Genomic DNA, 24,736 nt, shown 5'->3' on the forward strand with positions numbered 1-24,736 from the left:
CAACAATGCCTCTAAGCTAGACAAGGATGCATGCATGAGGGACAACCAATTTTATAAGTGGTTTGTTCATTAGTGAATGTTATTATAACTTTGGCTTCCCTTTGCAATCTTATAACTGTGGGAATTTAGATAATAGTCAGATAACTAGGGTACCTGTACTAAAAGAAGACCTGTGCAGTTTGAACAGATAATGGCATAAGATGAGGCCAGAGAGGGAGGCATCCACCTAGCAATGCTGCCTCTCATAGTGAAAGAAGATGGGCACGTGTACATCATATACGATTTAAGCCAGCAAACTTAACCATAAAAAGTAGATAGAGAATCACCTAGCAGACTTTACACAGTAGTCATAAAAGCCACCACTCCAATAATAATACATGCTTAAAAAAAAGAGTAATTTAAATCAAGAAAATCCCCAAGCTTTACACTCTGTTTCAAACTCTTTCTATAGAGTGTTCAAATCTTAGTAGAAGTAGATCAAAAAGAGTTTTCATCAGTTGGTTAAAAATATCCTTATCATACATTTAAGAATTTCCCACTTAGATGTTAGCTTGCTAGTCTTACAATATTAGTAGTTTTTTTGGCAGGACTGACTCAGGGTACATCAGGAAAGGAAAGCAAAATATTATGTATGAAACCAGCAAGCAAGAAAATCACAGTGGAGACCAATATATCTCAATACCCCAAAATCACTTCATGTATATTTAGATATGGTAATAATAGGATCTTCAGTGTCAGGCCTTTCCAGCTTATTCTAAAAATAATTTAAAAGCTTTTGTTTTTAGAATTTAATGTATTTTAAAAGAAACTTTCAGATTAAAATACTTTTTTAGGAAGTGAAAAAAATGATTTGGATCACATTTTGTCAATATGTGAACACAAATTAAAATGCTAGCTTTTCTTGAAGCCAAATATAATTTTTCTATAAAATACATCCAAAGAAATATGTCTGTTCTCCTTAATTCCATACTTACCTTTGGTTGGTGTTCAAGCATTTCCTTTTGATATAAAAAGCTGGCACACATGGCTATTACCACTAATTAATTTTAAGAAAGGCAAAAATAGAAAAGTACAATCACAAACCTCATATGGTTGAGTCAAAAACTGGAATAAAAAATTTTTCTGAAATGATGAACAAAAACATTTAAAAGGACACTGAAAAAAAAAGTACATGTTCTGATATAAAGGCTCTAGAGTAAAACATCATTTTGGAAGTAGTAAACATTTACTAGTAGTCAATGATGCAGAAATAAAAGATTGTCCCATACAAAAGTCAAGACTTACATTGAACCTGTTCTACTCCAGTCAGCAATTTCTTCCTGAAGACTTCTATTTGGTTGCAACAATTTTTAGCTTTTCTTGCTGTATACCTCAGCAGGAGAAACCAATTTCCAAAAGGTGTTCCCTAATTATATTAAATGTGCACGCTGAGCCATGCCAATATTCTATTCCAAAAAGTAAAAAACGTAACCTAAGTCACATATGGAGGAGATGCCTGTCAACAGTAACGCATCAATAATGCAATTTATATGTGAATCAGGCTATTGTAAAAGTTTTTTTAAAAAAATCTTTTCCTCCAGGGATCAAACCCACGCTCCCTGCGTTTGAAGCACAGAGTCTTGACCACTGGACTGCTAGGGAAGTCCTGTGTCTGCTTCTTTCACTCAACATTATATATCTGAGGTTCATCCATATTGCCATATGCAGTTGTAGATTGTTCACTGCTGTATAGTGTTCTTTTATGTGAATATACCATTAAAAAATCCATTATCCATTGGAAAAGAAAATATTTTCCTCACTTCATATAACTATTTACTAATAAGACTTCATGCTAAAAATGAACCAACAAATAAAAACTATCCTTGAGGTTGCAGTATAGAAAAGAGACATTTATACTGAATCAGTTTAGGATGCTTTGGATTGTAGGCAACAGAGAACTCAGTTCACAACAGCATAAACAAATATGGATTCACTTTTCTCACAAGACAAAAAATCTTGAACTGGTGATTGCTAAGGTTGGTGTTTACTAATCAGTGGTGCTATCCATATCTTCAATATTTTTGCTCCACCATCCTGAGTGTATTTACTTTTAATATTCGTGTTTGTTGCCTAATGCTTTCAAGATGGTCACTGCAGCTCCAAGCACTCCAAGTATCACATCTAAGGTCAAAGCAAGAAAAAAGTTAACCCCAGCGCTGTCTGACCCTTTTATCAGAAAAAGGGAAAGCCTTCAATGAAGTCCCCTAGCAGGTTTATGGGCTAGAATTGTATTACATGACTACTGTAGCAGTAAAGAAGACTGGAAAATCAAATATTTAACTTCGCTAATTTTTATGGTAGAGGTAAGAAATGGGTATGGATTGGCCAGCCAACAGTGTCTGCCAGTCCTCAACTCAACATGCACACACATACTTCTTACACATGTGTTAAACACAACATACTCATCCTCTCTTCAAGGAAGACAACCCCACTATCTCATCCAATTACTGCATGACGCAGGATCTCTGGTTGATTTTCTGTCTGCTCTATCAAGTCCAAATATGACAACTCTTATCTGACCATTTGTATGGCTAAAAGAGAAGCTGTCTCTAAACCACTCCCCTCACATATATACAACGATGAAAAAGAAAGAACAGAGTGACCCCAAAAATATTCCATTAAGAAAGGGAGATAAGAGGAAGTACACAGTAGTCAACAATCCACAATCTATATCATATCTTCCTGGACAGAAATCACAGATTCCTGGGCAGGCAATAAAGTAAATCCCTTGGCCAGTCAATCTGACAGCGCCTACTTTAAGTCTCAGGAGGATTTGCTTTGTCATTGTTCTCTGCGGCCATATCTAAGGCAGGTTTTGAAGCAGATGTCTTTCCCAGGGGATCCACAGCTTTTGTAGCCTACTTCATACTGGTTTGACTTAGGGAGGAAAGGATGAGGATTGCTTGGAAGGTAAAGACAGTCACAACTAATTGCCAGCTTTGTACTGCAGGTTCCCTCAAAAACATATCAAGCTTCTGGTCTATCTGCTTCAGATCAATTCCTTGTGTGAGTAACCACACCCAAAAAACATTTCTAGAAATAATCTTTAGGCCTGGAGATTCTAATCTCTTAGCTGCTGACCTCTGAGCTCTCATAACAGACAAGGCAATTCTAACAATAGTCTTAGGTAAGAAGGTCCTACACTTAATCCCTACAAAATTCCAAATTACAGGGCTCTTTTGTCAATTTAGAGTACAAGCTAAAGGCAGAATACCTCTATAGCAAAGCTATATTCTTCTGCCCTCTCTGCTTTCATGCTGAGGAGCACTAATTTGAGTTCACCCCCTTCTGTAGGATCCTACTGAAAAGCCACAAGAAGTCACGAATACAGCACAATATTCCAAATTCTTCCTTTCATTTCTCCTAACACTACAGTCTCAGTTTGCATAGTCAGCCTTCCACAGAACAGCAGGTACAGATTAATCAAATGCTTTGCTACCGTATAACAAGGGTTACAACTTTCCTTATTTTTCTCCATAATAAGTCTGGAGGTAGGCAGTCCAAGATTGGAAGAGCTGTTCAACAATGTCCAGACTCCTTCAATCCTTCTCCTTCATGGTCCTCAGCTTGTTAGAATCAACTTTTCTCTCTCATACTTGTCATCTCATAGTTGCAAAGATGGCTGCTATATCTCCAGGCTTCATGTCTGCATTTAAGGCACAAAGAAGGGGGAAAGAGGAGAGTACCAGCCACCACTGTTCTCTTTATAAGGAAAGCAAAAGCCATCCCTGAACTTGGGAGCCTTCCCTTCATGATCACTGGCAAAGGAGAATGGGATTGTCATGACTGGCTTCAACTAGTCAGGATTTTTTGCTTGAAGCTGGGAACATTGCTGTCCCTAACAAAATGAAGGTAAGCAATAGGGAATGGGTATAAGGAAGGTCACTAAGAATATCTCCACACATAGACATTTACAGTTTTAAGAGAATGTTTGAAAAATGTAAAGCAATCTCTATTTGGTGAAATTTCAAGCAATATAACAGAAGCGGGGGGTAAGCTCCTCAGGCAGTGCTATAGAAATACACTTTAGGTAAAGAGATCTCTACTCAGGCATACCCGTCCTACTTAGGAGTCTATCCCTGAAATTAACACCCTTTAGTAACTCTGCTTTTCACAGACTCTTCCCTTCCTTCAATCCTGAACCCACAGATTCTCTAAAATACCCATGTTTATTCAACAGCTGTTTCTATGGCAGCAGAGCCCCTGGTGGAAGGGCACAGGGGTGGAGGCTATTTATAATTTAAGGACTGACAGTACATGCCAATAGCAGCTATTATTGATAAAATCCTTGAGGAATGTATAAAATAGATAAGTATTGTGAAAAACCAAAACAAGAAATATTCATGGTGCCTGTTGTTCACCAAGAAACCTCTTATAATTTGGTTTCCCATCTATATCCACCACCTGGAAGAAAATACACTGATCATACTGGTACAACCGGTTTTTGTAACAGTTTTAGCTCATTGTATTGGGTTGGCCAAAAAGGTCATTTGGGTTTTTCCATAAGATGTTATGGAAAACCCCGAACGAACTTTTTGGCCAACCCAATATTTAAATTAATTTGCTTTCTGGATTTACATATTAGGCTGATGAGGTCGTTAGACTAATTTAACCCTCTCTGGGACACTTACTGACCAGATCGGGTTTCTAAGACCACAAGACTGAGAGTTAGACCCTAGTAAACTCACTAAGGTTATACCACCCAATGTGGTCTTTTGAATAAAAGCAGCTGGCCTGCCCCAAGCAATAGCCCTTCACATCACTGAGTGTACTGGCATGAACTTCTTTAAAATATTTACAGAAGCAATAAATCAATTTTCATTCCATGTAGCAGCTCACAAGAGTCACCTTCTTTGATGTAAATTGTGCTACCTATAAATATACTCAAGTCACCAACCATTCAAAGTAAAATAGTCTCCAAGCAACCCTGAAATCACAATTTTTATGTATAAAAAGATATGTAGTGTAGGGGTTATGGGCATGGGCTCTGGAGCCAGAAGGCTAGAGTGCAAATCCTAGTTCCACATTAGAACATTCTACTATAGAATTGGGCAAAAATCTTTGTGTCAATTTTCCTCATCCACATGTGAGGCTTGAGGTAGTGGGGGACAGAATAATAGTGCCTACTTCAAAGAGTTGTCTGAAAATAAAATGAATTTACATATATAAGGTGCCTGGAACACAAGAAGCACTCAACAGGTGTTAGCTATCATTATTCTTCACTGGAAAATCTAATACTATATGGTTGCATTTTATGCAAATGTAAAATGATTTGATAGTAAAGATTCACTTTATATGCAAAATATGAAATAACACAAAATCCCCCCCCAATTAATAATTCATCAAGAATCACAGTTTCAAAGCTGGTTGGTAACTGACTTATAAACTCGTTTAAGCTACTGCCCACATGGCAATAGCAAACTTCCCATTCTTTGCTGCCAGTAATAGTCTTGAATTATGCATGTCTCCTACAAAAGGCTACAGCTCTATACAGAGATGTGAAGGAGATAAAAATCATAGCACTTCCCAACCCCACTGACCTCTCAGTGTTGATCCTGGTCTTCCTAGAGGTTTCCTATGTCCTTGGAGCCTAGAAACTCTACAATCAATACCCAAACGAATTAAGTCTCTGAACACTGCCCCAGAAAACTTTTCTTGAAATAAGGGGTCAGTCAGCCTGGTTATTTTTCACATGCGTGTGCCCTTCTCAGACCTGGAGTAATTACCATCCTTTCCCATTTTCCTTAGTGTACATAGTTTTTTTTTAAAAACATCTTTATTGGAGTATAACTGCTTTACAATGGTGTGTTAGTTTCTGCTGTTTAACAAAGTGAATCAGCGATACGTATACATATATCCCCATATCCCCTCCCTCTTGTGTCTCCCTCCCACCCTCCCTAACTGGTCAAGTTTAATACTTCCTTGTTCACAAAGAAATATTATCCTAAATGGCCCTGATTTTCCTTTAACCTATGTCTACTTTTCTCTCCTACTCAAATACTTCTTTCATTTCTGTTTTATTTACTCGCCTCCATCAGCACAAGTCTTTTTTCCCTTTTGCATGTGACTGGCACATCTTCACGCTCAAACTCCCCCAACCACGCTCATTCCACACCCAATTCTTCAACTTCTGTCATTCTTTACCCTCTGCCCTATCCCCCATCTACTAGAGAGTCCATTTATTTGAGGAAAAACTCTTTTATCCAAATTTATTTTTCACTTTTCTGCAGTTTACTCTTTTTTAAAAATATTTATTTTATTTATTTGGTTGCACCGGGTCTTAGTTGCGGCACATGGCTCCCTTAGTTGCAGCTCAAGGGCTCCTTAGTTGCAGCTCACCAGCTCCTTAGTTGTGGTAGGCAGGCTCCTCAGTTGTGGCTCGGGGGGGGGGGGTCCTTGAGTTTTGGCTCGCCAGCTTCTTAGCTGCGCCACGCAGGCTCTTTAGTTGTGGCATGCGAACTCTTAGTTGTGGCGTGCATGTGGGATCTAGTTCCCTGACCAGGGATTGAACCCGGGCCCCCTGCATTGGGAATGTGGAGTCTTAACCACTGCACCACCAGGGAAGTCCCTCTGCAGTTTACTCTTAATAAAAATCTGGTTCCTCCTTAGATCACAAGGTACCTTTTCCAATATAACTTATTTAGTCCTTACTTTCTGCTCTTTCTCTGAATCGATGGGAAGAAGTGAAGAACAGCCTCTTCCTTGCTCCCAAATGCCATTTTCAGATCATCACACTGTGGCCCACTCTCCATTGTTTGAAATCTCTACCTTATCTCACATTTCAGAGAGCCGTTCTCAACAATCCTATCTGAACACACTCATCTTTAAATTTATCCTCCCATCCTTCTCTCTAGTCTTGATAGAGGTGATTCAATTTCTGTTGACAGTAACATATGTATTTGAAGAGCATTATATGAACCAGAAAAATTAAACATGTTAATGGTGATCACATGGTCAACAATGGAACAAACTGAATAAAACACATGACTACTTCTGTGCTCATAAAATAACTTTATAATTTTCTATAATACTCCTAAAGTCAAGTTCTACTAGTTCATATATTCTATCATTAGAAATATATCATGTTAGCTACTGCCTTAGACATAAATCACCGTATGTTTGTCAAAATAAACCGTAGGAACATAAAATTAGAAGGCCTTACGACAGATATATAAGCTATTCTTGGTAGATGATCAGGCTACTTAGAAGACCTTCCAAAAAGAGGATTCTACAACTTCCCAAGGTAAATCATTCTAATCTTACACATCTTGAATTTCAAAAGCTTTGACTCTTCTTGTCTAAATTCCTCCTGCTGTTTTTCCTCTATAGAGATGGAAAAAGGACAGGCACCATCCTCAGTAAGTCAGCATCTCAACTACTTGAAAAGCAATATCATCCCTTAGCCTTCACTTTTCTAAACTCAACAACTTGAACTATTTTCCAGACTCTTGTTCTCCAAGGCTTTCTTAACGTTCTTTAATTCTATTCATATTATTTTTAAATTACAAAGACCAGACCAGCTTACAACTTTGTTGTTTTTAATATGTTTTTATGAATAGTTAACACATACTTGAACATGGTTCTATACACACATACCTTTCCAACTTTAGAATGGAGACCCAAGCTTCTGTAATTTAAAAGTTAAAGAACTTTCCATATTGTGGAGTCTACCGCTATTGTCTCTTAGTTGAATTAAAACAATGATCTATGGCTATAGTTGACAAATTATGGCTCCACATATGGCCCCAAAACATTACAAAGAATGAGTTAACAAATAATTACTTACCTGATCTGTCCTTGGGTGAAAGTTTTTCTCCTAGATTGCAGAGTAGAGATGAAACTGGCTCTCACTTTATAGTTCACCTCTTTTTCTTCTGCTTTGATAGAAATTGTGGCCACCATAAAGAAAAATAAAAACAGAAAATATTTTATATAACAATTTTAGTAACACATGGAAGAGAAGGAAAGTAGAATCTGTTTACAAATTTTATGGGCTTTTTCTTTTACTTAGTAATACCCTCAAAGAACTTCATAATAAGTAACAGAAACTTTAATATTTTTAATTTCTCCTGCTTCTCCTTTTTTAAGCCTCAGGAAAACTATTTATTGTTAATACTTCTAAATACTAGCTGGATTAAGAGGGAAATAGAATTTTATTAGAAGATTATTGTATGGGAGGAAAAAAACCCTTTCAAACAGAGACTTTCGGGGGATGGCAAGGAATTTTACTTCTTTTTCTAGGAAAGTTACTTTTTGTGTTATGTCTCCACCAAGAAAAAATTTTACATACAATATTACGGATAGAGAGTTAATATGGATTGTCATTTCAATAAAGTGGTAACCTTCATGAGAAAGAAAGGGAAAAAGTGGTATACAATATGATCTATCTTCCACTTTAAAAGTTCCTTTTCCCAAAGAGCTTTACTTTATATGGCATGAAGAAGAAGGTCAAGGCTCAGAACACCTTAAGTATATAAAAGTGGCATATATGAATAATACAAATTTTTATATCAAGCCAATTATCAGAATGCATAATCAATCTCTCAGAAGTTTATGGTCTTTCTAGACTCATATGTTGAAAACTATAAGACATTGATAAAGAAAGCTGAAGATGATTCAAAGAAATGGAAAGATAGCCTGTGGTCTTCGAATGAAAGAATTAATATTGTTAAAATGGCCATACTTCCCAAAGCAATCTACAGATTTAATGTCTATCAAAATATCCATGACATTTTTCACAGAACTAGAACAAATAATCCTAAAATTTATATGGAAGCACAAAAGATTCAGAACTGCCAAAGCAATCCTAAGGAAAAAAAGAACAAAAGCTGGAGGTATAACCCTCCCAAACTTCAGACTATACTACAAGACTACAGCTATCAAAACAGCATGGGGGCTTCCCTGGTGGCGCAGTGGTCGAGAATCTGCCTGCCAATGCAGGGGACACGGGTTCGAGCCCTGGTCTGGGAAGATCCCACATGCCGCGGAGCAACTAGGCCCGTGAGCCACAACTACTGAGCCTGCGCGTCTGGAGCCTGTGCTCCGCAACAAGAGAGGCCACGATAGTGAGAGGCCCGCGCACTGTGATTAAGAGTGGCCCCCACTTGCCACAGCTAGAGAAAGCCCTCACACAGAAACGAAGACCCAACACAGCCATAAATAAATAAATAAATAAATAAATAAATAAATAAAATTTTAAAATAAATAAAATAAAATAAATAAGTTAAAAAAAACAGCATGGTATTGGCACAAAAACAGACACAAAGATCAATGGAACAGAATAGAGAGTCCAGAAATAATCCCACTCACCTATGTTCAATTAATCTACAACAAAAGAAGCAAGTCTATACAATGGAGAAAAGACAGCCTCTTCAACAAATGGTGTTGGGAAAGCTTGATAGCTACATGTAAAACAATGAAATGAGAACATTCTCTCACACCATATACAAAAATAAACTCAAAATGGTTTACAGACCTAAATGTAAGATATGACACCATAAAATTCCTAGAAGGGAACATAAGTGAAACATTCTTTGACATAAATCGTAGATCAGTCTCCCAAGGCAAAAGAAATGAAAGCAAAAATAAACAAATGGGACCTAATCAAACTTAAAAGATTTCACACAGCAAAGGAAACCATCAACAAAATGAAAAGATAACCTATGGAATGGGAGAAAATACTTGCAAACAGTGCAACCCACAAGGGGTTAATATTCAAAATATACAAACAGCTCACACAACTCAATATCAAAAAAACAAACAACTCAATCAAAAAATGGGCAGAAGACCTAAACAGACATTTTTCCAAAGAAGGCATACAGATGGCCAATAGGCACACGCAAAGATGCTCAACATCGCTTATTATTAGAGAAATGCAAATCAAACCCACCATGAGGTATCACCTCACATTAGTAGAATGGCTCATCAATAAGTCTACAAATAATAAATGCTACAGAGGGTGTGGAGAAAAGGAAACACTCATACACTATTGGTGGGAATATAAATTGGTGCAACCACTATGGAAAACAGTATGGAGGTTCCTTAAAAAAACTAAAGACAGATCTACCATATGATCTGGCAATTCCACTCCTGGGTATATATCCAGGAAAAAAACAGAAACTCTAATTCGAAAAGATACATGCACCTCAGTGTTCACAGCAGCACTATTTAAAATAGTCAAGACATGGAAGCAACCTAAATGTCCATCAACAGATGAATGGATAAATAAATTGTGGAATATATATATATATATATATATATATATATATATATATATATATGTGTGTATATATGTATATATACAATGTCATTGGAAAGAATGGAATATTGCCATTTGCAGCAACATGGATGGACCTAGAGAATATTATGCTTCGTGAAATAAGTCAGAGAAAGACAAATACTAACTATCGCTTATATGTGGAATCTAAAAATAATACAAATGAATCTGTATACAAAACAGAAACAGACTCACAGACATAGAAAACAAACTTATGGTTACCAAAGGGGACAGGGAGAGGGTGAGGGATAAATTATAATGGATACAATAAGGATTTACTATACAGCACAGGGAATTATACCCAATATCTTATATTAATCCATAATGAAATATAATTTGCAAAAAACCAAAATCACTGTGCTGTACACACGAAACTAAGACAATATTGTAAAGCAATTATATTTCAATTAAAATAAAGAAGTTTATGGTCTTTCTGTAGTCACAGGAATAATGAACATGAAAGGTTTAATAGTAGCATAGGACTTCCCTGGTGGCGCAGTGGTTAAGAATCCGCCTGCCAATGCAAGGGACACAGGTTCAAGCTCTGGTCCGGGAAGACCCACATGCCATGGAGCAACTAAGCCCATGCGCCACAACTACTGAGCCTGTGCTCTAGAGCCCGTGACAACTACTGAGCCCACGTGCCACAACTACTGAAGCCCACACGCCTAGAGCCCGTGCTCCACAACAAGAGAAGCCACTGCAATGAGAAGCCCACTCACTGCAACGAAGAGTAGCCCCTGCTCACTGCAACTAGAGAAAGCCCACACACAGCAACAAAGACCCAACACAGCCAAAAATAAATAAATAAATTTATTTTTTTCAAAAAAAGTAGCATAATTTTGCAACTACAAAATATCAAAAATTTATCTACCTTCAAATTTAATCATGCTAGTTTTTTTTATTTTTTCTGGTTCATTTTTAGTCTGTTAGATAAGTGAAAAATCAATTTTTCTTCTCTACATAAAAATAATCATAGAATCATAAAAATTTAGAGCTAGAAAGAAATTTAGAGAATTTCTAGATGTACCAAGTTCAATCCTCTCCAAATCAGAGACATTCATTTAATTGCCTTTTTCAAAGTTAAAGAATGAATTGGAGGTGAAACCCTGGAACCCAGAACGCTTTACCCACTACATAATAATTCCTCAAGCTTATTTAGCCACAACTTTGTGTGTGTATGTGAGGCAGTGATGCAGTAGGGTTGAACTTGAGGTCTCTGAATCAGACTGTCCAGGTTTGAATCTTAGTTCCTCCATTTATTATCTGGGTGGTCTTGAGCAAATTACTTAATCCCACGGTGCCTCAGTTTTCTCATCTGTAAAATGAGATAACAACTATACCTTCCCAACAGGACTTATGAAAAAATTAATACAAATAAAGCTCACAAAATGATGTCTGACACATTGCAGGCATTTAACAAATGTCAGTAATCATTAGGAGTCCATCAATAAACACATGGACATGTACTTGCTAGGTTTTAAAATAGCCTAATTAGACTAGAATTGGAATACTAGATCATTTTTATGTTTTAAAATACATATACAATCACTGATATTTCATTTTGGCATATAAACAGTGCCCCCAAAACGGTTTCCTCATGAAGTACATGCAAAATTCCAGATATTAAACACACAATAAAGCTCACTTAATTTGAATACCATTCATTTAGTGATCACTTGAGCCCAGTGGTATACTCAGAATATGACACCCAAAGGGATCATTTTTTTTTCTAACACACCCTCCTCTACATGACAAAATTATTTTTAGTAATGACCGTGAAATGAAACAAATAATAATAGCCAGGAAAGAAACAGACAGTGAAAATTCTTTTACTCAACTCCACTTATATGGAAATATAAAATAAACATTATACTACAAAAAAGGAAAAATGCAACGCAATTAATGTTTCTGAAAAGAGGAAAAACTTAAACCTACATATTGTTTTGTGGAAGTACTAAATAATAACATTGCACCTCCTATTGATTCCTTCTTCAGTTTTGAAGTAAACATTAATAATTTTAAAAGAACAAATTTCAAAGTAAAAGATTTTTTGAATTTAATTATTCGGAAGAATAATTTCACATATTAACTAAATTTGTACTTACAAGCCAAAAATATTACACTTTGTTTCCCTCAAATGTTACATGCAAATGAAAACTCTAAGTGGTCATACAGGATGACAACATTGAAGTAATCAAGTCTGTTTCTTCATCCTTATAGTCGCTATGCAATCATTGCTTAAGAATCTACTATATAAATGCAAAGATATGGACCAAAGGGGCTGCAGACATGAACCGCACCTGAAGCCTTGAATTACCCTGAGTTTTTATGAATTTATTTGGAAAAATATCCGTGGAGCTGAGTCGTTTATTGAAGACCAACTGTATAACTGGGAGTTCTCTGATTTAACTTCTATGTAGAATATGACATTTATTAAAGGATCAATAATTAAAATGCGCTAATTTGAAGCTTACATATACATTACTAAAACTTAACAGTAACTACAGTAATTGTTTAGAACCTAGATTCATAAGAAATTTTTCAGGGAGAAATATTTTATCACTGACATTGTTTAGAATTTCTGGTACATAGAAATTGCTGGTAATAAAAATTGGACAGACTTTTAGTGGGTTTATTATAGTTTAATTCCCTACAGACAATGAGAATTTTTGTTGCCTACACCCCAAGTGATGCTTTCATTGCCCCCACTCTTGGCATGCCATCGCTCAAGGTGAAATCTGCCACTGAGGTACTATCCTTGAAGATGGGCTTGCTACCTTAAACGTATTTAAGCTACTTATGAGAAAACGTTTTTAAAAAGAATGTTAACTGAGGACCTATTCAGTGCACGGTACTGTGCTTTGTTTTATCCACATAGAATGTAAGCACATGAATTTTGCTAATTACAAGTCAATCACATTTATTCATTAAAGCCCTCTCAGCAGAATTTTTTTTTTTAGTTTATTTATTATGTATTTATTATTTATTTTTGGCTGTGTTGGGTCTTCGTTTCTGTGCGAGGGCTTTCTCTAGTTGCGGCAAGCGGGGGCCACTCTTCATCGCGGTGCGCGGGCCTTTCACTATCGCGGCCTCTCTCGTTGCGGAGCACAGGCTCCAGACGCGCAGGCTCAGTAGTTGTGGCTCACGGGCCTAGCTGCTCCGCGGCATGTGGGATCTTCCCAGACCAGGGCTCGAACCCGTGTCCCCTGCATTGGCAGGCAGATTCTCAACCACTGCGCCACCAGGGAAGCCCCAGAATTTTTTAAAGCTATTTTGTTAGCAGTTATTATGTATACTTAAATTTTTAAATAATTATCAGAGTCACATAGATTCCATTTTTCAAGCTTTTCATTAACTTAAATTGGCTTTCTCCCTGTGTGTTCCAAATAAGTGAGGGTGCATCACAAATCAACATTCAGAAGAGGTTTTAAAATATTAACATTTACATAAACATTAACAACTTAAAATCTCTTGGTATTTTAAAATTTCACAAATCATGTGGCATCAGATTCATATGTCCTACTTTTTCAAGCAGCTACCTCAAGAGAACAAATTTTAACTCTAATAGCAATCTTTTTCATTCATAGGATCAACGTAATCTCCAGTCTGCCTTCTCATAATCTTGCAGCTGCATACATGCACAAATTTTCTGATTATGTGATTCTGGCACTCTTGAAAAGACAGTCTTTTTAACTGAAAGAAAATCTGACTTACCTCAAAAGGTACTTTGGTATGGGATAGCGTGCCAATTACAGCCACGTTAGAAGCAGATATATCTGGCAAGAAAGTGACACACAAGCCTTAAAACTAGTTAATTTCTTCTACTCCTGCTGTATAGGTCCTATTTTCTTTTATGCCGTGGGGCTCCTTCACCCACAAAATCCCTCTCACTAGTCACCTACAGTCTACTAAAGCCACACCTGTTCTGTTTATAGCTCTAGGATTCCCCAGACTCTCCCATTGATAAGAATCACCTGGGGCAGTTAAAAATAAAAATAACAGGCCACACTCCTGTAAATTAGATTTTAATGGGTTTGAGGTGAGGCTCCCATATCTGATTTTAATCAAGTATCCTCAAGAGATTCTTACAGACACATTTAAGAATAAGCTAAAGAGGTCTGCCAGAGATCTTCACAGTTCCTCCAAATTGATCAGTCTCAAGGGCTAATCTTCCTCTGGGTATTAGGACTTAGGGTATTTGAAAATAGAGCAGGAAAAGTTTGGAGAAAGCAGAATACCATCTTGTCTACAACTCTGATTTAGGTTTCCAACATCCTAAAGAATTAAAGAAGTGGAAGATTTTAGTTTGGATAGGTGGTGTGAAGTACGACACCACCAGGGAGCAGCATAGAGCTGACAAATTACACATGTTTGGGGATTTTTTGACTTCACACTACCACATAAAATGGTGTACCTACATTTTCCATGAGCTCAGATTATAAAAAAACAAAAAACAAACAGAAACCCCAAAGCAGCACACTTAAAAGACACAGGTAAAATATGCTAGCATGTAATTTCCAGTTTTCTCTCTCTAGAGGGTCTTCATTAACAGCTGTTGTAGGAAAAAAGTTCCCTTGAAGTAGCATTGCACCTGAATCCAATACTGGTATTAGACTACAAAGATTCCAGGTAAACCAAAGTGGTGTTCCAATTTTTCTGTCTGCAAGTTTCAAAATACTTGTCCTACTCTTTTAACTAGCATTGTAACTGGATGCTTTTCAATGGTTTTAATCAAGTCTTTAGAGTTCTACTAAGTGTGAGGGTGGGGGGGAATGGGGTGGAAAACAACTTTAACAAGCTATGCCGAGGCTTTTTTTTTTACACTTTTTAAAGTGTAGTTGAAATGTTGCCACCACCTGTCAGAAAACTATACCCAATCCCCCCAAGCAATCCCATCCATCCTCCCAAATTTTCTTGACTCATCCCTACATTCTCTTTTCCAGTCCACATTAAATGTAGAAAAAAAAAAAAATCCTCTGGCAACCCAGGTAGCTTCTACAAATATCACCTCCAAGGGCTTTGTGTTCCTCTGAAATTCCATTAGAGTTGGGTTAAGAAACATCGAAAGATGAGGGAGGACTTGAAGAAGGAATTTTACTTACTTCCCAGCTTGCCAAAATTCGATACACATTCCCTACCTAGATATTCCAGTGTCTAAGAAAAGTATGATCCAAGCCCCTGTGGCAATTCTGTTAACTGGGTTTTGATTTCCATCTTTTAGCTAGAAAAGCTGAGGTGGGAGGAGGAAGAGGCAAGAATGACTAAGACATTCCTGGGAGACCAAATAGGCCTAACCAAAAAACAAACAAACAAAACAAAACAAAACAAAAAACCCACTTTAGAAGAGGTGTGAGAACCGGAAATCAAGGCTGTCTGCAGAGCTAGAGCCCATCCTGGAACTTAGCGTTCTAGAAAAGAGGGTTTCCAATCTTTTCAAGTATTTTAGCAAAAATGTCAGGACCCTATTGGAAAATGGCTAGCTTAGCCTGAATTGAGACGAGTAACAAAACCTATTCCGAATACAGAAGCTGCTTACGTGATTGTATTCCACTGCTCACAGCAGCACCTGCAGACATTAGAAAGAGTTGTATGGGAGGACTTTAACCTACAGAGAGTATTATGGGTGCATCCAGAGCCCTCACCTACTCCACTTGCTCCACCCGCTAAAACCAAGAGCCACGGTCCTAAAGCAAGCATTCATTCTCCACGGGGTTGATGTTATCTCCAAGGGGCGAAATCTTACTCTTTTCATGTATAAAGCACAGATACACGCATGGTACATAAACAGCTATTCAGGATATGAATGGTATTATAATTTCATGGCGGGTGGGGAGGAAGGGATTGGAGAACAAAACGTTTTAAAAGGCTTTTCTTAAGAGAACGATAATGAAAAGAAAAAAAAGGCTGAGTAACACTGTCCTATAAGGGTCCTGAGCTAAAACCATCAAATGAAGGTCCTGACAGGTAATTTTCTCCCAGACAGAAGCCTAAGGATCAAGGGTCTCTGATTCTGGTTCGATCTCTGCCACAAAGAGGTGTTTTCCTCTCCGTGCCTCAAACCTCAGAGGGCAGTGAATGCCCGCCGTTTGCTCCCTCACGGGGTGCCGTGTGTGGATGTGACCAACGACTAGCTAAGAGCTTTGGAAACTGCAAAGCGCTGCACCAAAGCCAGAGGAGGTTTCTATTCTCGGCTGCACGAAATTCCCCGGGTGGGGCCCCCTCGGCCTCCACACTTGTTGCTTCCCGGCCCCGCCGGCCTCCACCTCAGACCTTCTCTCCGCGACCCCTTCCTCTCTCCACAAGCGCACGCGCAGCACCCCCCTCCCCCGGTCCCGCGACCCCCTCACCCACGCCACGAAACCGGCGCGCTCCGTTCAGGCCCTGGCGCCGGCCGAGTCCCCAGCCCCCATCCCCCTGCCCGGTTCCCGCCGACTGCCCAGCCCGCAGAGACCGCCGTTTCCTAGACAGCCGCGCGGCCACTCTGCAGCCTCCGGGGCGCGCGCGCCGACGGCGGGAGGCGAGGGCGCAGGCGCGGGCCCGGGCGAGTCGCCGGCGCGTGGCCGCGCGCGCGCCCCCGAGCGCGGTGGGTGGAGGAGCGGAGGGAGCGGAGGCAGCGGCGGGCCGCGAGGGGGCGGGGGGGCGGAGAGGGGAGCCCCGGGAGCGCGAGCCGCGGCCGGCGCCGCTGCAGAGCCGAGCGAATCCACAGCCCGGGCAGCAGGTATGTGTCCCCGCAGCCGGCCGTGGCCGGGGCTTCCCCTGCCACTCTGCCCGAGTCCTGTGGCCGGGGCGGGGGTGGGGGCCGTTCAGGGTTTGCAGGGTATGTGTCCGGGAGAGCTGGGATCTTACCACTGACCTTCATCCCCTCTGGTCGCTGTAGCAAGGCGAGGGTGCCTGGGGCAGCCTAGGGCTTCAGCTCCAGCCTGGGGATCTGCTTCTTGTCACATGCTTCTTATTTATTTTTGCAAACTGCCCTGGTTCGGGTCCAGCTGCAGATGCCTTACCTCCTATTCTTTGCCTCCGTGTGCCATCTTGCATTTATTAATAAAACATGCAAGCTGGGGGTTGGGGATTGCTGCTGGGGGGAATCCCATTGCAGTATAACAAGCGGGTGCCTATTTTAGGTTTTCAGGCGTGGTATTGAGGTGGAAATCCCACACCCTGGGGATTTGTAGCTTTGTTGGTCGTGACCACTTCCTAGTGGGCTTCCCCCATTTGTCTGGAGGCGCCACAGCGGCAGGATGGACTGATAGGAAAGGATGGTGGGTTTTCACCGTCAGGCCAAAATCCCGTTCTAGGGACAGGTGCAAGCTACGGCGGACAGTTCCCTGCTTGCTAACTTGCCAGGGTGGCTTAAAACCAGAAAATTGTTTCTCTTGATTGCCGAGAGGAGGCCTTGAACAGAATCCCTGAGACTTGCATACTCAAACTCATTAAGGTTTTGCATCTGAAGATGACTAAAGCTTGCCACCTGTTGGAAGTTAGACCCCATGAAATCCCCCGTAATCTAGCCCACCAATCCCTGTTTCAGTCACTAATACTGAGATAGCAATAGGCCCATATTGATTCCTTCCGTATTCTTTAATACTGCTTGGCTTTTGTCTCTTTTAAAATTAAACCTACCTATGATTTGATGCCCCATAGGTTATAGATTGAAATTACATGATTTGTTTATATTCCATACACATATAACATCATATCCTAAAGAGTAAATTTCTCTTCAGTGTGTATGTTACCTGTTTCCCCAGCTTTTCACCTTGCTTCAAGAAACAGTTCAAAAAGTAGGATGTATGTAACTGATTACCTTTCTTTTTTTTTCCCCTGAAATACTGTGGTGAAAAAAATAGTAAAAGCTAGAAGTATAGAATGAAAATGGTTACCACAAGATGTTGGGATATGGCAGCAGGACTGTAATTTCTTCTAAAATATACAGTAGTCAGAGTGCCACATCTAATCATGAGAACACGTTTCTTAAATGCTCATATGTGCCAGGTACTGAGCTACAAGCTATTGGTGCATATCTCATTTCATCCTCATAACAAACCTGTTATCTCCGTGTTGAAGATGAAGAGACTAAGACTTAGAAAGGTTAGCTAACTTGCCCAAGGTCACACAGCCAGGGACAGGATAAGGATGCAAACTCTAGTGCATCTGATTGCTGGGGGGTCGGTGGGGGGGGGGGATGAGAGTAGCCTTTAACCCTGGTGCTGCTGTTCCATCTACATTTTCATTAAGATCAAAGCTTATGCATGAGCACACAAGCTTGGATCTGATTTTCCATTTCATAGATTTCACATCAACCTTTGCGGCTCTCCAGTAGGAGAAACTGTTGTTTCAGAATGGGTTTGTGTGGAATTTTTTAAGGTGGCACTGAGCCTATAAACATAGGGTTCAAGACGTTTCCGTTCAACTCTCCCAAACAAGCAATTAAGTTCAAAAAGTTGTTTCCCTTCAGATTTAAATCTATAAAATGTATATGCATCAGGTAGAATGAATTACGTTTTTCATTATCACATCCTACTCCAATCTTCTTGCCGCCCTGCACACCATCGTCTGGTCTCGCTGCCAGTCATTAGAACAACATTGTCTGTCATACTTGTGTGCGAGTGCCTTAACCAGGTGAAGGAATCCGTACAAGTCGTGGACCATAATCCAGTCTCTGTGATTGTAGCAGCTCTTCATTTGAAAGTTTTGGAATTTGTACAGTCAACAATGGATATAAATTTAATCTTTTTTTGTAAATGCATTATTATAATGCAGGTATTGGATTTTGCTACGCATTCCTAACAGTTCTCACAGACTTAGAAATCACTGTAGTTGCATCAATGGGAAATTCACTTGGGGGGCTACAAAGTTTTATGCTCAGGTCACATATATGAGATGGTGGTGAGAAAAGTACAGCTAAGTAGAAGGGGTTATTTGAAAATTATATCCCATGGAAATTACAGATTTAATGATAAATTGATGAATAATATTAGGTCAGAAATAAAAGACTCTTGTAAATTCTATAAGCTCTGTTTTCTTTCTTGGGCGATATGACTGGTTTTAGGACACCATGATGTTACTTTTTTCATTATACTCTATTCTGTTGATAGTAAAGCAATTTGTTATAGCCGTTTTGCCTCACGGAAATCACTCGGTTTTGGAAGAGCGCAGCCCCAGTGCTTATGGAAATGCTGAGATGGAGTCTTTCTGCCCTGGGGATTTCCAGTCTATGATCAGATAAACTCAGGATGAGTCCTGATGTTACTGGGGAAAAAGCAGAAAGCAAAGAGAGAGGTACTGCTTGATTCTGGGGAGCAAATTGGTTTTCCTATGGGGAGCACCATTATCTTCTTCAGTCAGAAGTCTCATAATTAAAAAGCATCTAAGAAGTCTACTTTCTTCTATTCAAGCAGGATTTTATTTACTGCAGAGCTGAGCACCCTTTTTTGGTGCAATGGTCAATTTGAGGAATGTTAAAATGTTTCTGACTACCTATTTGTTTTCTTGAAACATATGTTTACACTGGGAAAAGCCATATGAACAACTATGGATGCTTAAGCATTATTTTTTTTATTCCCCTCATCAAGGGCTTTTTTTTTCTTTTTTTTGGAAGTGGGGAAGCAACTAAAATTTTTCCAAGCTATATAACTAACATGCATTGCAGTGACTGATTGTAATGCACATTTTAATGCATTGTTGAGTAAGACACTGGGAACTGGCATATTTGTCTTTCCTTGACTGACCTTGTAGGCTACTTAGTTGTGAAATGTCTTGTTTTCTTACAGTATTTCTTAACTTAGTAGTCTCTAAAATGAGATTTTTTTTCAATGTCAACAATCTTGAATCACAGTAGTTCACAGCTTACTCTGAAATACTTGATTTTCACCAGTCTTCTTTTTCTCTCCTTGATGGAAGCTATAGCAAGGGTTTTAATTTTATTTAGAAAGCAGTTCACAACCTGCAAGTTAAGCCATCCCTTTCCAGACTGAACCAGTCAGAGTTCACAAATGCTGGCCAGGCACACCCAGCATAGGATCTTCTCCTATAGTCCAGGTCTCATGTGAGAACCCTAGACCTTGTACTGGACTTTCATGCGCTCATTTTCCCCATATGGAAGATGTAAGAGGTCCTAAAGTGAGCTCACACCAGTGGGCCTTGGGTGCAAGGTAGGATGGAGGCTACTTATAGGAAAGAGTCAGGAAATCACTTCTCCTGTACCAACACTAGTCTATATTGTGATTTCTGCTTGCAAATATGTATTCATTAAAAAATGTTTGATCATTACATAAATATAGAAGGTAGAGGTCCATGATTAGAATCTTTGATATTCTTATACCTTAGTGAGACCACCATTAATAGTTTGGTATAGATTTCTCTGGATTTTTGAATGTGGATACTAAAATGTTACTGTTTGTCAACAATACTATACATAGATGCACAGTATTTTGCAGTTTCTCTTCTTGCACTCGGTAGTAAACTTTGGACCTCTAGAAGGCCCTTGAATGGCATACTTCCAGACACGGCCACAATGCGAACTAGATGAGAGGAGCCCTGTAAGCAGGGGTAGAGGAAGGGAACTAATGTGTGCTGGGTAGGAACCCGGCATGAGCTGTGTCCAGGGATCGGTAGTTTCACATTCCATATCTCCTTTAACCCTTTGCAATGACCCTTTGTGGTCAACTGTTTCTAGATTAGGAGAGAAGAGCCCAAGGTCCATGACATAAGGAGCAGAGCTGAGATTCAGACCCAGGTCAATGTGGCTCAAAATCTGGGCCTTTTCCTTCTTTTCACTCTGATTGCAGGATGGAGAACGCTGTGCCCCATCGTTCTCTGGCCTCCCATCCTCCTCTGCCTCTGCCCATCCACACAGGCCTCCTTACTGTTCCCCCGCCTCAGGGCCTTAGCACTAGTGCTTCCGTCTCCTGGACTGCCCTTCCGGCAGATTCTTGCATGGTTTGCACCCTCACCTCTTTTTGGCTTTGCTCAAAGTCTCACCACTCCTTTAAAACTACACGCCCTCCCACAGGCATTCCTGTTCCTCCTCCCTGCTTTGCTTTATTCATAGCCCTTCTAAATATACTATATAAATCTCCCCCAGAGAATGAACACTCCAGAGCACAGGGATTTTGTCTATTTTGTTCACTCCCCTAACCCTGGTGCTGTGGAAAAGAACTGACAAGTCACCGTGGCATCCTTGAGTGTTTCCAGCCTCCCACACTTCTTGTTTTTTGTAGCCCTTACAGTTCCTGGTAGTGAGCAGTGAAACCTCTCAAATGCAAAGGCTTTATATGTGTTTGGGGGCAGGGGGAACAGCAAGGAAAGTAGAGAAGAATCGGGAGAGATCTTGTCTTACTCTTGAGTCGAGGTTAGGAAGAGAGGAACCTCCCAGGTAGAGTCAGCCCCGTAAAGATGAAAAGAAAGTCTCCTGAGGGCTGGGCTGTATAACAAGGCAGCAAAAGCTACATGCGGAGATGACCTAGGTTGGAGAGGAGACCTGTGTGGGTTCCCCTCTATTTGGAGTGCAAAATATTTCGAAGACTTCCAAGAATGATGCTCCAGATTCCACCAGCTTTCCCATGGCATGAGTCACTAGAAAGGAAAAGGAATCTGTGGACACTCACCCAGGCAGGTTAATCACTGCACTACCAGCATCAGCATCTTGCTTTTGTTTTTTTTTTTTTAATACCTGTTGGTGTCTTCCCTGCTTAAGCCAGGGTGTCAAAGTTCATTGCCAAAGCACTTATCCCATGTGTCAGTTTTGCAGAAAGCGTGCACCAACAGCATAACAGCTTGAGATTCTTTGGGCCCAAGCAGTCCCAGACTCCCAGTTACCTTTCATTCATCTATTGTTTGCAGTAGTTCTTGGCTGCAGCAAAATGATGGGCATTTGGGGCACTAATACAGCCTCAGAACACTTTAGAATTGAGTACACTGGGATGCAGGAGGGAGTTAATGGTTATGGGATGAAGTTCCCGTGGAACTACTCCTTAGCCACAGGGAAGCCTCATTCTCCTTTTTCTCCCCTCCTCCCCTCCTCCCCCTCCTCCCCCTCCTCCCCCTCCCCCTCCTCCCCCTCCTCCCCCTCCTCCCCTCCTCCTCCTCCTCCCCCTCCTCCCCCTCCTCCCCTCCCCTCCTCCCCCCTCCCCCTCCTCCCCTCCTCCCCCTCCTCCCCCTCCCCCTCCCCCTCCTCCCCCTCCTCCCCCTCCTCCCCTCCTCCCCTCCTCCTCCTCCTCCCCCTCCTCCCCTCCTCCTCCTCTTCCCCCTCCTCCCCCTTCTCCCCCTCCTCCTCCTCCTCCTTCTCCTCCTTTTCGGTGTCTTTAATTGCTGCCCTAGGCGGTCGGAATTATCTGCCAGGAGAGAATTCCCCTCCAAGAAAATGCAGCCTTCCTAAAACTGCTTTTGATTTGTAATGGAAACTACTCAGTAGCTAGGACAGGGGCTGATAACTCAGTTCCCACAGCTCATTAAAACAATGAATTTTAGTAAGTATTGCTGCCTTTTGCAGCCCAGGTTTTTGGAAGTCCAGACTGCGATCAGGCAGCTGTTCTCTGGATTTCATTCTCAAGCCATAACGCATGCAATGCTTTCCGCTACTCTTGGTTCGAAACAAGTCCGAAGCGAGTTATTTCATCCGTGATTCTCTCAGTCTCCCACCCCAGTTTCAGAACTGCCATCATGTCCAGCCAATGCCATATATAGTATGGTCAAGTACCTTTCTCCCATAACAATTTCCCTTCAAACAGTTAAATCTTTGATTTTACCTGAGTTTGACGCAGTGTTTTTAAAAAACAATTTCTGTGACACTTGCTAATTCTCGTTTAACCATGGCTACAAAAATTTGTTAGTTTTGCCCTTCAAAACAAAAGAACAAGATGAATTATATTGTAATCCCTCAAATAAAGAAAATGTTCCATTGTTTGGGGAGGCATAGTCTCAAAAAAAAAAAGCCTGGAAAATTCTCTCCCATCTCTCCCTGTCCTTTCATTGTTAGTTTCTACCCGGGACTCTATCTGTTATCACTCCCCACTTCATGTCCTACCAGGAACCCCTGTCCCCACCCTTCTACGAAACAGAACTCTTAAAGGTCACGCCTGATTGCCTAATCACAAATCCAATGGCCCTTTCTCAGATTTCGTTCCTGATGGCTCAGCAACATCTGACCCCATTGACTTCCACTCCTTGAAATGCTGGCAGCTTCTTCCTAATGTGTCTGGTCTTTCCTCAGCTCTTATCCTTCCTGTTCTATCAAGAGGCAGTCCGGAGAAGCAGTTAAGAGGGTGGGCTCTGCCCAGGGGGTGAATCCTGGCTCTAGCCCTTGCTAACTGTGTGACTTCGCAGGAGTGATTTACAAGCCTGTGCCTCAGTTTCCTCCTCAGTAAAATGGGAAGAAGAAGAGTGGCTATGTCATAAGGCTGTCAGGAAGAGGATGAAATGAGTGTGCCTAGAAAACAGTAAGCGCTCAGTCAATATCACCTTTTATCATTATAACTTCCTGTTTGGATGCCTTTGGAGACTCTCTTGTAGCTGCAAGATAAAACCGTAACTTTAGCGCCTGATTAGTTTGCTTCCTGCCCCTGACCCTTTCCAGTGTGTGCCCACTTCCGAGCCTTTGCTCTGACCCTCCTTCCCTGGCCAGAGGAGGGAAAGAGAGCTGAGGGCTGTGCTTGCCTGGAGGCTCTGAGCACAGACCGCCTTGTAATGAAAGACATCCTCCCTTGGGCACCAAGCCTATCCCTCTCAGGCAGATTACAAATTACTTAAGGACACCAGCTGTGATTTATACTTAAAAAAAATATACGCCTCAACATTTAGCACTATACTTTACACATAGTAGGAATTTAACTCATATCTTTGAACTGCCAAAACATTATAGGTTTTCTTGGTCCATCCAAAATCCTTTTTCCTCCTTCACTGAAACTTTTATTGATCAGTCCTAAAGCCCATTTAAGCTTTATATGGGAAAATTGAGTCAACACCACAGGGCGAGTTAACCACTTCAACGTTTTTGGAATGAAGAGGGATATACAGAAATCATTAAAATAATGGGAGCACAGGGAATAATTTAATGCTTTTTAAAAGGAGTTTGAAATCCTACCAACCCATGAAGCTGTTAGGATTTTATAGTGTGTGGAGCTTTTTTCTGTCCTCACACCATCACTCCCAAGTAAAGTGAGCTCTGAGGGTGTAAGTGGCAAATCTTCAGACCTTGTCACAGGCCTGCTCCTGAGCCACTGTGTTCTAGTCCTGTTTTCTTTCCCCTTACTACCCAGGTGAAGAGGACATTGAGGTTGAATGAAGATCAAAGGAAGGCCTGCCTACTTAAAAAAAAAAAAAAATTATTCCCATTCCTGATGTTCTTCGTTCTTCGTTGGCATGGCAAACATTCCATCAGTTTCTGCTGTGTCTCTGAGGTCGTATACAGTCACAGAGTTGGGC

General features: G+C 40.5%; 2 protein-coding genes across 12 annotated transcripts in view; one reads left to right on the forward strand and one right to left on the reverse strand.

The window, feature by feature from the left end:
* NRG4 (neuregulin 4) overlaps positions 1 to 17,259 on the reverse strand; it is a 134,002-nt gene extending 116,743 nt beyond the window's left edge. The window contains exons 1-4 of one of the 9 annotated variants that reach the window (XM_057542082.1): positions 16,666 to 16,782; positions 15,855 to 15,884; positions 14,033 to 14,094; positions 7,826 to 7,913 (exon numbers count right to left, since the gene is read on the reverse strand). The gene's annotated coding sequence lies outside the window, so the exon portion shown is untranslated. Of the gene's footprint in view, positions 1 to 7,825; positions 7,917 to 14,032; positions 14,095 to 15,854; positions 15,885 to 16,665; positions 16,784 to 17,171 lie in introns of those variants that run through there. The other 8 variants (XM_057542083.1, XM_007173425.2, XM_007173422.2 and 5 more) reach the window with 8 other exon arrangements.
* TMEM266 (transmembrane protein 266) overlaps positions 16,957 to 24,736 on the forward strand; it is a 131,931-nt gene continuing 124,151 nt past the window's right edge. For all 3 annotated transcript variants that reach the window (XM_057542076.1, XM_057542078.1, XM_057542080.1), the window contains exon 1: positions 16,957 to 17,036. The gene's annotated coding sequence lies outside the window, so the exon portion shown is untranslated. The remainder of the gene's footprint in view (positions 17,037 to 24,736) is intronic.

This window comes from Balaenoptera acutorostrata, chromosome 3 (genome assembly GCF_949987535.1).
Source record: "Balaenoptera acutorostrata chromosome 3, mBalAcu1.1, whole genome shotgun sequence".
Classification (NCBI taxonomy): Eukaryota; Metazoa; Chordata; class Mammalia; order Artiodactyla; family Balaenopteridae; genus Balaenoptera; species Balaenoptera acutorostrata.